Source organism: Heptranchias perlo, chromosome 36, assembly GCF_035084215.1.
Source record: "Heptranchias perlo isolate sHepPer1 chromosome 36, sHepPer1.hap1, whole genome shotgun sequence".
NCBI lineage: Eukaryota > Metazoa > Chordata > Chondrichthyes > Hexanchiformes > Hexanchidae > Heptranchias > Heptranchias perlo.
Genome location: NC_090360.1, coordinates 18,672,283 through 18,687,058, shown reverse-complemented (window position 1 = coordinate 18,687,058; position 14,776 = coordinate 18,672,283). Strand labels below are relative to the sequence as shown.

Genomic DNA, 14,776 nt, shown 5'->3' with positions numbered 1-14,776 from the left:
CTGCTGTCGTGAAGTTTTTATAAGCAGATTGTTATACAAACACTTGGAGCTTAATAAAAGTGACATTGCGTTCCAAGAATTACATTTCTTTAACATCTTATCAGGTTAAAACATCTCAAAGCACCTCATGGTGAATTGCTTTATGGGAGGCAGTGACCTTTATATAGGCGAGCATAGCAACCACCCTGTGTCAGCAGGATTCTGCAAACAACAATGAGATGACTGAGTTGTTTTTTTTTGTATTGCTTGGGAAGAAATGTTGGTCAGGACACTGGGAGAATTCCCTGCTCTCTCTCAATATTGCAGTGAGATGTTTACCATCCACTTGCCTTCAGCTGCCTAGGCCCTAAGTTCTGGAATTCCCTCCCTAAACCTTTCTGCCTCTCTACTTCTCCCCTTAAGGCGCTCCTTAAAACCTACCCTTTTGACCAAGCTTTTGGTCACCCATCCTAATATCTCTGTGGCTGTCAAATTTTGTCTGATTACCCTCCTGTGAAATGCCTTGGGCCATTTTACTACATTAAAGGCGTGATATAAATGCAAGTTTTTGATGTTGTTGAACAGGCAGACATGGCTTCCAATAAGGCAGCTCTCCCAGTACTGCATAAGACTGTTAGCTAAGATTGTGTTAAAGTGGGGACCAAACCTGCAAGCTTCTGATCAAGAGATGGGAGTGGTACTAGCTCAGCCAAGCCTCTAATGAAGGTTATGTAACTGACAATCTGTTCACTGTGCTGGTTATTGGGGACTCAACACTGGGAGAGGAGGGGAGGGGAGGGGAACCTCCCTGATACAGTGCTACCTAAACCATAAACAGCCAAAAGCATCCATTTCTCCAGGTCTCTGCCCAGAGTTATGGCAGGAGATAGTTAGCACCTAGAAGAAATTCTCCCCCCGATTACTGGATGGACTAAAAAATAAAATAGTATTTATTATCTCTAATAAATGGACTTGCAGCAACCACAAGCAGAAATAAAATTGGCACAGTGTGTTTCAGACTGATGAAGGTGCCAAGTGCAATTAAAAAAAAATTTGGAGAATGGCAGACAGGATCAAACCAAATGTATTGATCAGGGAAGAATGAAGTTTGCAACTATCAGTGCAAATTATAACATCAGTCATGTCACTGGAACGATCAGCAAAGTAAAAGCATCGGGCCTGTGGAAAAATAGAAGCCATAACTCAAGATAAACTTATTGAGCATTTAGAAATGCATAGGTTAATATGGACAATGGGTTTGTTAAAGACAAGTCACATTTGACATTCAATAGAGGGTTTTTTTTTGAAGAGATAACAGAAAGGGGAATGCAGTAGATGAATATATGTATTTTCAGAAGGTCTTTCATTATGTGTCTCATAAGAGGCTTGTTAGAAAAATTCCAACGTATGGTATAAAAGGAAATGTGGCAGCACGGATAGAGAGTTGGTTAATGGACAGGAAACCGAGTTAGGATAAATGGGTATATCTTGGACTGGAGCAGGGTTGGAAGTGATATACTCCAGGAGTTGGCAGCTGGTCCACTTTTACTCTTGGTATATAAAGATGATTTGGACTTGAGCATAGGGAACACAATTTCAAAATTTGCTAACAACACAAAAGTAGAGGGGTTTGGCTAAGTGAGGAGGGCTGTAAAAGACTTCAGGACATAGGTTAGTGGAATGGGCAGGCAGGAGGAAGATGCAATTTAATGTAGATAAGTGTGAGGTAATACATATTGGGAGGACAAACAAGGAATGGGAGTGTACACTCAATGGAAAGACACAAAAGGTGTGGGTGAATAGAGCAAAGTACAGGTTCAAGTACATAATTCTCTGAAATTGCCATAAAAAAGGCCAACAGTGTTTTGGATTTTATAAAGAAGGGCTGTGGTGCAATCGGTTAGCGCGTTCGGCTGTTAACCCAAAGGTTGGTGGTTCGAGCCCACCCAGGGACGATAGGGTAATTTTTAAGGGCTGATGGCCGGCGCGGACACGATGGGCCGAAGGGCCTGTATCCGTGCTGTATAACTCTATGACTCTATAATGTACAAGAGTAAAGAAGTAATGACAAATATTGTACAAAATATTGATTAGATCACAATTAGAGTACTCTGTGCACCTCATTATAGAAAAAAGGACATTAAAGCAGTGTGTACAGCATAGATTCACCAAGATGATACCGGGGATGGGAAACTATAGTTTGTAGGAGAGACTTGAGATTCTGTGAATATTTCCACTAGAGAAAAATGTTAGCTGATATTGTTAACGGTTCCCTCTCAGGTACTGTCCCCCTCCCCTTCAAATTTGCCGTCATCACCACTGTTCCCTCTAAGCTGCACACGCGCGCGGCTGTGCAGCAGTTTATGTGCCGCATACGTCATCGTTCCGTCCGCACACCAAACCAGTGCTCTCTGCTGAGGTGACATCAGCTACCAATCACTGCAGCAAGGGTGGGAGTTAAAGTTAGTTTGGACAGGAGTGTTGTACTGTGGCTGTCGGTGTCAGTGGTACAGCTGCTCAGAGACCACCGTCCACAAATGGTATACTGTCCGATGGATATATATATATAGTCATCAGACAAAGTGTAAATGTATATATATAAAATATATTAAAGAAATAGTGTAAGTTTTATATATATTTATTTATATATATATTGGATAAATAGTGTAAAGGTTTATATATATATTCATTCATTGGACAAATAGTGTAAAAGTTTATATATATCTACATTTCCATCCCTTCATGATGTAACTGATTTGAGTTTCCAATCACAAAAATTCAGCAGACGAGGATTCGGTAAAGATTCAGTGAGGAGATACATTCAATTAAATGAAAGCTTTTCACCTCTCGTGCGAATTGTTGAGAACTGTTACTTTAGTCTAAAGACAAACATATTTAAGGCATTGGTAGCAAATAACATTGGAGGGAGTCTATGATTAGTGTAATTAACAGTTTTTGTCACTATCCTATTCAACGTTAGCTTCTCAAGTAAACTACAAATGAACCCAAATTACCCTGGCATACTGTAATAATCGTTCATCAATTTCCATTATTTCATATTTACAAATTAAGTACTTCTGACACACCAGGTTATTAAACATCCTTCTATAATTGCGCTAAAATATACTTTCCAATCACAATGGCACATTGTAATCAAAACAATGAAGATGATTTAAATTGTTTTATATAACTGCTATCCAAAAGCCCTCAGTTGCCCCAAGGATTGTCTCTTTTTATCTTTGTCCGTTGCCTCCCTCAGTTCAGGTTCTTCATGACCAAACTGCTCCCTGCCTTACACAGAAGCAGCCAAAACTAATGAGACCTGCAAGATGTACAACTGTAATGCAATAATTTTTAAAACCCTGCTGAGGATTCAATTGGGAAGGGGGGGGGGGAGCTTTAATTAAACTGTTCCCTATCGTAAAATTCACACTGACTGCTTGGACAGCTGTTTTGTATTTCTGACTCAATTTAAAAATTCTGATTGCACACAATTTATTTCTGTTTGAATCAGAGTCATTAAGCTGATTCAACAAAAAGCTGATTGGAATCATTTCTATCAGATAATTTTTAATAAAATTTAACGAGACTTGTCTGCTCAATCCTAATGCAACTTAAGAAACCCATTTCATAAATTATATAAATTTATCAGCCAATATAACATTAAATTGTTACAATTATCTATTATTTTGTGCATTTGTTCTTGGTTATTTACCCTGAATAATGTTTTCAAAAAGATGTTCTATTTAAAGTTGTGATTTTTTTTACGGTGGCGTACATGGCCTTTATATCAGTGCACAAACCCAAATTCATTCCGCATATGGCCGAAAAGAATTAGAGGGAACATTGGTCGCCACCCCCCTCAAAAAAACCACCCTTGACCCCTCTGTTCTTGCAACCTACCGCCCCATCTCCAACCTCTCTCCTCCAAAGTCCTTGAATGTGTTGTCGCCTCCCAAATCCGTGCCCATCTTTCCCGCAACTCCACGTTTGAATCCCTCCAATCAGGTTTCCGCCCCGCCACAGTACTGAAACGGCCCTTATCAAAGTCACAAATGTCCTCCTACGTGACTGTGACCATGGTAAATTAACCCTCCTCATCCTTCTCGGCCTGACTGCAGCCTTCAACACGGTTAACCACACCAACCTTTTCCAACGCCTCTCGTCTGTCGTCCAGCTGGGTGGAACTGTGCTTGTCTGGTTCCATTCTTATCCATCCAGTCATAGCTAATCATCTCAATGGCTTCGCTTCCCGGTCCTGATTTTATTCACTCCACCATTGGCAGCCATGCCTTCAGCTGTCTAGGCCCTAAGCTCTGGAATTCCTTCTCTAAACCTCTCCACCTCTACATTCCTTAAAACCTGCCTCTTTGACCAAGCTTTTGGTCACCTGTCCTAATATCTCCTTATGTGACTCAGTGTCAAATTTTGTTTGATAATTGCTCCTGTGAAGCACCTTGGGACATTTTACTAAATTAAAGGCCCTATATAAATGCAAGTTGTTGGAGCAGAGCAGGCGAAGAGGAGATTTAATAGCGTATTTTTAAAAATATGAAGATTTTATGATTGACTGAATAGGGAAAGATTATTCCCTCTGGTTGGGAGTCTGTGATGAGGGGCCATCAATTTAAAATTGTTACTAAGAGAATGAGAAGATATGTCAGGAAAAAATTCTTTACACAGGGTTGTTGGAGCATGGAATGCTTTGCCCTAGGGAGTGGTTGAGGCAGAGATCAGATACAGGGCGAATGAGAAAGCAGAGCAGTAGGATTAGTTTTGAATTGCACTGGTAAAGAGCTGCCACAGACACAATGGGCTGAATGGCCTCCTTCTGTGCTGCAAACCCCTATGATTCTTGGGAGGAGGGATGAGGGACTTCAGTTACGTGGAGAAGCTGGGATTGTTCTCCTTAGAGCAGGGAAGGTTAAGGGGAGATTTAACAGAGGCATTCAAAATTATGAAGGGTTTTGATTAGAGTAAATGAGGAGAAACTTTGCAGTGGCAGAAGGGTCAGTAACCAGAGGATACAGAGTCCAATAGGAATTGGGGATACTCAACGTGGCTTTAGGAGGCAGAGGTCACATGCCTCATTAGCTTGTGGATGAAGCCTGGTGGGGATGTCGTCTACTTGGATTTTCAGAGACCACGAATCAAAAAAATTAAGAAACTGTCTTCTTGGAGAAAGGGTGGATTGGAGTGGGTGCTGATTGCAATTTCAGAGTGGGCGTTGACAGGAAGGTCCTAGCATGGGGCCTGCTGCTGAGTGGAGCTGCTTAAGCTGTACCACCACCTACACTGTTCATCATTTCTGTAAATGATCTTGAGAAAACATGAATAGTATTTCTGAAGCAGCAAATTATAGGAGCCTCTGGGTCGTGTGGAGTCGCTATCTGCTAATTCCTTTATGGTGTACATTAGCTCATTTTGACTTTATACTAATTTCTTGTCCTTTTCCTTGTATCTCTTTCCTTTTATTGAAGCTCTGTCGGCTGAACTAAGATTTGCAGGTCCACCAACAGACAAATGTTATTTTCATCCAAGAGTTTTGTTGCTTAGGGGCAGGGGTTTCCCGCCCTTCGGAAGAGCAGCCTATTTTTCCCGGGATTTCTGCAGCTCTTCCATTGAAAGCAGACAGACGAGTGGGAGAAATCCCCCCCACCCCCGGTGGAAATTCACCCCCTTAGACTGTAAGAAATAAGTTTGAAAACGTGCATTTTAACCCCTTTCATTGTTTTTAAGCACTGTGCTGATTCAGAATCTTGCTGCATCATTTTTCGTCTGGACATTAATAAATCTAGTCACGTAGTTTAGCCTGTTCTCTTTGGTCAGTCAGTGCAGTATTTTCTATTCTTAGTGAGACAGTACAACATGGTGGGCATCCCATGTGACCTCTGGCAAGCTAGTTATTATAGATTTGGGGGGAGGGGGGTGGTGATGGTCATCGTTAACCCCGGATAAATAGCAACAGTAACCTTTATACACATACAAGAGCACTGTTCCTGGAGTACAGGACACTTGGGTCTGCATAGAAAAGTGACCTTTCGCCAAACATTAGGGGAAAATCCCAGACTGTAACTGATGGCAGCAAAAGTGGGACAGGTATAACTCAGACTGTAACAGGTGGCTTCAAATTTAAGTAAGGAAATAGCACTGAGTGCAAGGAAATTGGGCAGGGATTTAGAATTAATATAAGAGTTGGAACAGCTTCCAGAAAATGGTAACTAAGTGACTAAACAGTACGGCTGCTTGATCAAGAACTCAGAACTCCTCGTCGGAAGACCGAGGGAGACAAAGAGGGAAGGAGCAAATCGACCAGCGAGCAATTAGCAGAACCCAGACTCAATCAGCCCAGATTACAAAGGGGTAGTTCCAGCAAAAGAAAGTTATGAATGCCAATGCTACCAAGTGGGATTGGGGATACAGCAAGTAGTTTACAATCCGGAGGAAGGGGGTAGAAGTCCAGGACATAATTGTGGGCTCCAAGTACTGCTGGAAGACAAGAGACTGACATGGAATATTTTTTTTATATTCGTTCACGGGATGTGGGCGTCGCTGGCAAGGCCGGCATTTATTGCCCATCCCTAATTGCCCTCGAGAAGGTGCTGGTGAGCTGCCTTCTTGAACCGCTGCAGTCCGTGTGGTGACGGTTCTCCCACAGTGCTGTTAGGAAGGGAGTTCCAGGATTTTGATCCAGCGACAATGAAGGAACGGCGATATATTTCCAAGTCGGGATGGTGTGTGACTTGGAGGGGAACGTGCAGGTGGTGTTGTTCCAATGTACCTGCTGCTCTTGTCCTTCCAGGTGGTAGAGGTCGCGGGTTTGGGAGGTGCTGCAGTGCATCCTGTGGATGGTGCACACTGCAGACACGGTGCGCCGGTGGTGAAGGGAGTGAATGTTTAGGGTGGTGGATGGGGTGCCAATCAAGCTTTATCTTGGATGGTGTCGAGCTTCTTGAGTGTTGTTGGAGCTGCACTCATCCAGGCAAGTGGAGAGTATTCCATCACATTCCTGACTTGTGCATTGTAGATGGTGGAAAGGCTTTGGGGAGTAAGGAGGTGAGTCACTCGCCGCAGAATACCCAGCCTCTGACCTGCTCCAGTAGCCACAGTATTTATATGGCTGGTCCAGTTAAGTTTCTGGTCAATGGTGACCCCCAGGATGTTGTGGTGGGGGAATTCGGCGATGGTAATGCCGTTGAATGTCAAGGGGAGGTGGTTAGACTCTCTCTTGTTGGAGATGGTCATTGCCTGGCACTTATCTGGCGCGAATGTTACTTGCCACTTATCAGCCCAAGCCTGGATGTTGTCCAGGTCTTGCTGCATGCGGGCTCGGACTGCTTCATTATTTGAGGGGTTGCGAATGGAACTGAACACTGTGCAGTCATCAGCGAACATCCCCATTTCTGACCTTATGATGGAGGGAAGGTCATTGATGAAGCAGCTGAAGATGGTTGGGCCTAGGACACTGCCCTGAGGAACTCCTGCAGCAATGTCCTGGGGCTGAGATGATTGGCCTCCAACAACCACTACCACCTTCCCTTGTGCTAGGTATGACTCCAGCCACTGGAGAGTTTTCCCCCTGATTCCCATTGACTTCAATTTTACTAGGGCTCCTTGGTGCCACACTCGGTCAAATGCTGCCTTGATGTCAAGGGCAGTCACTCTCACCTCACCTCTGGAATTCAGCTCTTTTGTCCATGTTTGGACCAGGGCTGTAATGAGGTCTGGAGCCGAGTGGTCCTGGCGGAACCCAAACTGAGCATCGGTGAGCAGGTTATTGGTGAGTAAGTGCCGCTTGATAGCACTGTCGACGACACCTTCCATCACTTTGCCGATGATTGAGAGTAGACTGATGGGGCGGTAATTGGCCGGATTGGATTTGTCCTGCTTTTTGTGGACAGGACATACCTGGGCAATTTTCCACATTGTCGGGTGGATGCCAGTGTTGTAGCTGTACTGGAACAGCTTGGCTAGAGGCGCAGCTAGTTCTGGGGCACAAGTCTTCAGCACTACAGCTGGGATGTTGTCGGGGCCCATAGCCTTTGCTGTATCCAGTGCACTCAGCCGTTTCTTGATATCACGTGGAGTGAATCGAATTGGCTGAAGACTGGCTTCCGTGATGGTGGGGATATCGGGAGGAGGCTGAGATGGATCATCCACTCGGCACTTCTGGCTGAAGATGGTTGCAAACGCTTCAGCCTTATCTTTTGCACTCACATGCTGGACTCCGCCATCATTGAGGATGGGGATGTTTGCAGAGCCTCCTCCTCCCGTTAGTTGTTTAATTGTCCACCACCATTCACGACTAGATGTGGCAGGACAGCAGAGCTTTGATCTGATCCATTGGTTGTGGAATCGCTTAGCTCTGTCTATAGCATGTTGCTTCCGCTGTTTAGCATGCATGTAGTCCTGAGTTGTAGCTTCACCAGGTTGGCACCTCATTTTTCGGTACGCCTGGTGCTGCTCCTGGCATGCTCTTCTACACTCCTCATTGAACCAGGGTTGATCCCCTGGCTTGTTGGTAATGGTAGAGTGAGGAATATGCCGGGCCATGAGGTTACAGATTGTGCTAGAATACAATTCTGCTGCTGCTGATGGCCCACAGCACCTCATGGATGCCCAGTTTTGAGCTGCTAGATCTGTTCTGAATCTATCCCATTTAGCACGGTGGTAGTGCCACACAACACGTTGGATGGTGTCCTCAGTGCGAAGACGGGACTTCATCTCCACGAGGACTGTGCGGTGGTCACTCCTACCAATACTGTCATGGACAGATGCATTTGCGACAGGTAGATTGGTGAGGACGAGGTCAAGTAAGTTTTTCCCTCGTGTTGGTTCGCTCACCACCTGCCGCAGGCCCTGTCTCGCAGCTATGTCCTTCAGGACTCGGCCAGCTCGGTCAGTGGTGGTGCTACCAAGCCACTCTTGGTGATGGACATTGAAGTCCCCCACCCAGAGTACATTCCGTGCCCTTGCTACCCTCAGTGCTTCCTCCAAGTGGTGCTCAACATGGAGGAGGACTGATTCATCAGCTGAGGGAGGACGGTAGGTGGTAATCAGCAGGAGGTTTCCTTGCCCATGTTTGACCTGATGCCATGAGATTTCATGGGGTCCTGAGTCAATGTTGAGGACTCCCAGGGCCACTCCCTCCTGACTGTATATCACTGTAACGCCACCTCTGGTGGGTCTGTCCTGCCGATGGGACAGGACATACCCAGGGATGGTGATGGAAGAGTCTGGGACGTTGGCTGAAAGGTATGGTGCAATACCAACAATGAACTAATGATATATGGTGTAGCCTGATCTTTGTGTGAGGGATAGTTACTTTCTAGATCAGTGATATTTCAGGGTCATAGGGTATACCCTTTTTTTTATTCGTTCATGGGATGTGGGCGTCGCTGGCGAGGCCAGCATTTATTACCCATCCCTAATTGCCCTTGAGACGGTGGTGGTGAGCTGCCTTCTTGAACCGCTGCAGTCCGTGTGGTGAAGATTCTCCCACAGTGCTGTTAGGAAGGGAGATCCAGGACTTTGACCCAGCGACGATGAAGGAACGGCGATATATTTCCAAGTCGGGATGGTGTGTGACTTGGAGGGAAACGTGCAGGTGGTGTTGTTCCCATGTGCCTGCTGCTCTTGTCCTTCTAGGCGGCTGAGGTCGCGGGTTTGGGAAGTGCTGTCGAAGAAGCCTTGGCGAGTTGCTGCAGTGCATCCTGTGAATGGTACACACTGCAGCCACAGTGCACCGGTGGTGAAGGGAGTGAATGTTTAGGGTGGTGGATGGGGTGCCAATCAAGCCGGCTGCTTTGTCCTGGATGGTGTCGAACTTCTTGAGTGTTGTTGGAGCTGCACTCATCCAGGCAAGTGGAGAGTATTCCATCACATTCCTGACTTGTGCCATGTCGATGGTGGAAAGGCTTTGGGGAGTCAGGAGGTGAGTCACTCATTGCAGAATACCCAGCCTCTGACCTGCTCTTGTAGCCACAGTATTTACATGGCTAGTCCAGTTAAGTTTCTGGTCAATGGTGACCCCCCAGGATGTTGATGGTGGGGGGATTCAGCAATGGTAATGCCATTGAATGTCAAGGGGAGGTGGTTAGACTCTCTCTGGTTGGAGATGGTCATTGCCTGCCACTTGTCTGGCACAAATGTTACTTGCTACTTATCAGCCCAAGCCTGGATGTCGTCCAGGTCTTGCTACATGCGGGCACGGACTGCTTCATTATTTGAGGGGTTGCGAATGGAACTGAACACTGTGCAATCATCAGCGAACATCCCCATTTCTGACCTTATGATGGAGGGAAGGTCATTGATGAAGCAGCTGAAGATGGTTGGGCCTAGGACACTGCCCTGAGGAACTCCTGCAGCAATGTCCTGGGGTTGAGATGATTGGCCTCCAACAACCACTACCATCTTTCTTTGTGCTTGGTATGACTTTAGCCACTGGAAAGTTTTCCCCGATTCCCATTGACTTCAATTTTACTAGGGCTCCTTGGCCAGAGTGTGGCTGGAGTACCAATGTTGGGACAGGGAGTTTCAGTGTTATTGCAGTAGGATGCATTGTTGGATAACAATGTAAATGTTAACAAGGTTAGTAGCCTGTGCAGGCTGGGTCTGGAACACAGCCAAACCATTGCACCATCAGCATCGCCGGCTGCAGATGCCGACAGCATTGGTCAGCTGTCCTGAGAAATCACGAGCTGAGTGGGACTGATGCAGCTTCAGCACGCTGCGCCTACATAAGGCCGTACAGAGGCAGGTGGAGAGTAGACCTTGCAGAGCAGCATAGAAAGGGTTAATTAGACGGTTTTGAAGTAATCGTAAACTAGGCCTGCTTTATTTTATTACTATAGACTGCAGTGAAGGGCAAAAGTCAGTTTGAACAGTGAACCTAACTACAACACTCCAGTAATTCTTTAAGTTTCGCAGGATACATCCACACCATCCTTTTCAGGTGGGAAAAAGAACCAAAATTATTCCAGATGCAGACCAGGCACAAAAGCTTTCTTTGTTCACTCCAGCCTTGAATAAACACCTGCCTGAGAAAGACGATTGATTTGGCACATTGGGGAGAGAGTGTCAAATTTGGGAGTATGATCTACGTGCTGCAAGGACAGGTCAATCAAATCAGTGTTGAATTAATTAATGCTACGGAACACACAAATTTTCACGTAACAAGATGGAAAAAATAAGGTTTTAAAAAGTGGGTGTTAGAGCAGATACTTTGGAATTCTAAGGTCTGGCCACGAAGTACACAGAGCTCGCAACTGTAAAGTGTTTTGAATTTCCTGGCTAAAACTCGCAAGATTTTGTCGTACGTGTTGCTGTTGAGTGTATGTTTTGTCAATAATAATATGCTTAATAAATCTGAACGTCTGACTTAAATGCTGTGAACTGTATTATTTTGAGTAACTTATAAGAACCTCCATCCTCTAACAAGCCCGCCGAGCCCTTTATCACATCATCAGTCCATGGGGGGTGCTCGATGACACGTTAACAGCTCATCTAGTTTCTGGATTTCTCAAGAGGAAGATGAAGTGGTCACATGACTGGTGCAATAGGTTAGAACAGAGTAAATTTCTCAGTTGTGATTTGGGAGAGGGGGAAGAGAAGGAAAGGGAGCAGAAGCTTCTCTGGTTGGAGGATTCAGCAGGCTGCAAGTGCACTGTGCAGCTTTCAGATCAGTCCCAATAACTACCACTGACCCAGGCCACGCTGCCTGCATAACCTAGCCATTTAAAGACATAAAGAGGATATAACTTGAGTAAATTAGATGCGGAGAGAGATGCAGCAGGACCCCAACAGGCGCTCGAGATCCTGACAGGGGGACTGAGGGGGTGCGGCGAGAGGGATGCAGGGTCAGAACTGGAGACAGAGCGAGACAATTTTTAATGTGAGCAACAACGTCAGATCTATTATCATACAGGGCATGATTATGTACAACTTCATTGGAATGTGTTGCATTGTATAAAACTGGCTTGTATATTATACTCAGGCATCATCCACTACAAGCACAGGAACAACAGAGACACTTAGTTTTGCTGCAGCAATTTATTGAGACGATTACATATTTTAAGATCACCAAAACAATATCCATAAATAAGGATGATTGAGGAAGCAATGTCCTAGTAGGTTTTTAATAAAGAGGAAGAGAAGAAATGTAATTTAGGTTCACTGTAGCTTTCATTTACCTCGATTACACGACAAAAGCACAGTGGTGGTTACCTTAATGGAACAGATTATAGCAAAGAGCACAGGTCGAGTGTGAACAAAGACACTGCTGATCCAGGAATCTGGGAGTCCTGTTGGACCAGAAGGACTTGTGTAATACTCGTTTAAAGTCACACCACCAAACCCCAAGGACCTGGCCGTGGGTCATTTTTTAAAATTTCAAGTTTTCAAAAGTAATTTCACCAAAAAAAATTTAGCAGAAACAGGAAGGAAGAAAAGCAGGTGTTCACCTCTATACTGAAGTTGGCAATGATCATAGATTTTATTCAATTAAAAATGATGAATGCTTGTTAAACAACACACGCTCAGGACACGCGCTCACTGAAGAGTTAGAAGCTGCACCAGCCTGTGGCAAGGCAGCAGTACTGTGACTTCCATTACCTGCCCATCAGCATCTGCAGGGTACTGACAGATCTAACCAGAGAATTTTCAATCCCATACTTCAAGAATCCTGATCCAACCATTTATCAGAACTGAACAGCACCAAGAAGAGACTGAAGAGGTCGCACACGGAGCTGGAGTTGTCAATTGCAGCACAAAGACCCAACATTTAATCGGATCAATACCACCTCCCATACTCCGTGAAATAGTGATAGAAGAGACCAATACTGCAATTGGTGAGTTCCAACATTGGCTTCACATTGCAAGACAATTTCTCTCCCCCCTCCCCCCAAGGTTCATCATATATTTAGAATTAAAACAATGATAACAAGCATCTTTCATCAAAAAAAAGTCCATTAAAATAAACAAGTTCAAGATCTCCACATCAAGACATGAGTTTAGGGGATCGCTGGATTAAATGTTACTGGAATTTTTACATTCCAGTTATTGTATTGAAACTACCCACATCTCGAAACATCATCCCCAGCCCAAGGATCCTCAGTGGGTGCAACTGATGCAGTTTCAAATCGAGCATCTCATTTGTGCCAATAGAATAGTTATCTGGTTAGGACTGACCAGTACATTGGTAAGGATTAAACAGAAAGGTAAGCAATAAAACTAATGAGATGGGTCATCAATCATTGCAGGGAAAGGGAGTTTCGGAATAGGTTAACCATCCTGTGCTCTTCTCTACCATACACACTATTAAAACTTTGCTGGTAATTGGTCTTCGTGGACTGGTCTGTTTTGCAGCTTTTCCTTTCTAAAGATCCAATTTTACTTGCAAGGAAATCAAATCCTGAAGCACTTAAATTGAAGTTTCAATGCATCAAAACGAGAGATCCAAAATATTTCAATTTCTGTTCCAAAACTTAACACCTGCATACGAACAGCATGAGGAAAACAGGGAACTGTTACACGGGAATGAAGCCCCCCCAAGGGTTGGGAATACTTCCAGCTTCTGTATAAGTGTCCCACGCACAGAACAATGAGCGGCTCTGGGCAATGGGATTATATTGCATCAGTTTTCAGGGTTCAATCACTGGATTGGGATATTATCTTGTAATACGGTAGTGTAGGATCGAGCCAAGTGTCTCCAAGGGACAGCAGGCATTTCACGGAGCCATCTCAGCAAGAATTCAAACATTTTGTACTTGGGCTGTCAATGTGAAGAAAGATTGGTGCACTACTGATGTTCTACCGCTACAATTTACTGTATTTAATCATACACCCAGTACCCTAGCGAGGCAATTTGAGGCACCACATATATTGTTCCAAGTATAACATTCACAAAGCCTGCTGAAGACATCTAGGAGCAGATCATTAATGCACCAATTTCATCCGCTTGTATTCTGGACTCCTTGTTCTAACAGTGTAACTAGTAGTAGTGCTAATCAAATCAGCCATCGAGAGCCCTGAATAACAATACGTTGAACAACATAACCTATCCAGTGATCCCCCCCTGCACTGGAGGGTGTTAGCAGTGGGACAGGCTGCATATCGCCACCAAATCTAGGATGGAAACGGTCGCGTTTGAGGGGGATGAGGGAACACTGTTCTGAATACACAGATTTCCCTATCATGTTGACTCTACCCAGCTTCACAGTACAACTCACACACACCAGAAAGGATTTGAATACAGAGTAGTCTTCAAGGCAGAAGCAAGAAATTGATTCAGCAGAATCTCATCAGAAGGGGTTAGTGTGCGTCTGATGCAGCTCCAGAATTAAAGGCAGGTCAGCCAACTCATCTTTAGCAATGGTGGTTCAAAGCTACAAAAAGAGAGAAAAGATACATTTAAAACAAAGGTAAAACATCATTTATCAGATGCAAGGTCTGTGCAGTCCACTGAATTTCAGGAAAAACATTCAGCACCCTTGCTTCAGAAGAACTGCTCTGAATCCCAGTGGAAAGTTTTCCCTGTCACCTTCTCTTATGAACCAATCACCACCACGTAGCTCCACAATACATTTCGGATATTTGCTCGGCCCAAAGTGTCAGTGTTACAGTACCTGACATATCAAATAGGCTGAGGCAGATAGCTGCAACCAGAGGCTGAAGGACTGCTGTATTCAACATTTACCTTTAATAAAGTCAACTGCTCGTCAACTTTAAATTACACAGATGCCTAAAACAAATTCAACGGCGTCAGACTGACCAGTGAAAAGGGAGAACACGGAAAATC

General features: G+C 44.6%; 1 protein-coding gene across 4 annotated transcripts in view; it reads right to left on the bottom strand.

Moving 5' to 3' along the window:
- Positions 1 to 12,015: 12,015 nt before the first annotated feature.
- ncoa4 (nuclear receptor coactivator 4) overlaps positions 12,016 to 14,776 on the bottom strand; it is a 37,981-nt gene continuing 35,220 nt past the window's right edge. For all 4 annotated transcript variants that reach the window (XM_067972677.1, XM_067972679.1, XM_067972678.1 and 1 more), the window contains exon 12: positions 12,016 to 14,363. The gene's annotated coding sequence lies outside the window, so the exon portion shown is untranslated. The remainder of the gene's footprint in view (positions 14,364 to 14,776) is intronic.